The sequence below is a fragment of the Alligator sinensis genome, unplaced genomic scaffold (genome assembly GCF_000455745.1).
Source record: "Alligator sinensis unplaced genomic scaffold, ASM45574v1 scaffold696_2, whole genome shotgun sequence".
NCBI classification, from domain to species: Eukaryota; Metazoa; Chordata; order Crocodylia; family Alligatoridae; genus Alligator; species Alligator sinensis.
The window spans coordinates 297,081-298,089 of NW_005842855.1; the positions used below are offsets into that span (position 1 = coordinate 297,081).

General features: G+C 50.0%; 1 protein-coding gene across 1 annotated transcript in view; it reads left to right on the plus strand.

The window, feature by feature from the left end:
• The window catches only part of TM7SF3 (transmembrane 7 superfamily member 3), a 32,167-nt gene that overhangs the window by 932 nt on the left and 30,226 nt on the right, over window positions 1-1,009 (plus strand). The window lies entirely within an intron of this gene.

The window sequence follows — 1,009 nt, forward strand, 5'->3', positions numbered from 1 at the left end:
GTTCTGTTATAGCTCGAGTGAAGAAAAGAGGCCTTTCAGTGGTTTATTTAAATGCAGGAAATGATTGACATAAGGAAAAGCTGCCACTTAAAAGGGTTCTCAGTCTAGATAACTTTCAAGACTTGCAGAGGTGTTCTGGCACTTCAGAGGCTAAGGCCTTTCTACGTAGGCCCTCCAGTTACTGAAATGAAATGGACCTTTTCTTGCTTTCATTTGGTTTCTCTTGTGAAAACAAGTTATGTGACTGTAGGGGAGACCCCCCTTGCTGCCACTGCTGCAGAATGTTACTGGTTAACTTGTCTAGGCTTCTTGTGACCATGTACTGAGGAAACAAATCTGCATCTATGTAATGAAGGGGCTTATGCAGCCTGCTTTGTAAGCCATGCCAGAAGCTGCTTTGAAGCTCTGATTGGTATTCTTCCCTCCTAAAAGAAGGGTGTCTGAGTGCCTAGCTGCACTTGGACCTTCTCTAATTTAGAGAGGTTAATGGATATGTGTGCATGTTTACATGTAGCACTTAATTGTTGGCTAATCCTGGTTGGAGGGATATTGTCTGCAAGTAGTTAACGTGTGTTTTGAGGATATGAAGCTGTACCTACAAAAGGTTTAAGCCAGGAGCAGGCAACCAGCCCACAGCACCACTAAAAAAAATTAGAAAATTAATATTTATCTGTCCTTGGTTCCTGTCAAAAAATGACAGGAGCCAGGGGCAGTAGGAACCAGGGGAAGCCCCGGCCGGCTCCTGCAACAGCAGGGCCTGCCCAGCCCCCCTAGCCAGAAGCCCCAGGGGCTTCTGGCCTGGGACCATGTGGCTGCACCGGCACCGGAAACTCGGGTAAGTGGTGGGGGAAGGGCAGGGGAGGACTGTGGGCAGGGAAGGAGTTGGTGCTGAGCATGGGGGAAAAGCGGCCCCTCCCCCATCCCATTTCCAGTGCTCCCTGCTGCAGCCGCTCACAGCCCACACGGGGCTGTTCTGAGCAGGCACAGGCAGCCCCACATGGGCTGTGAG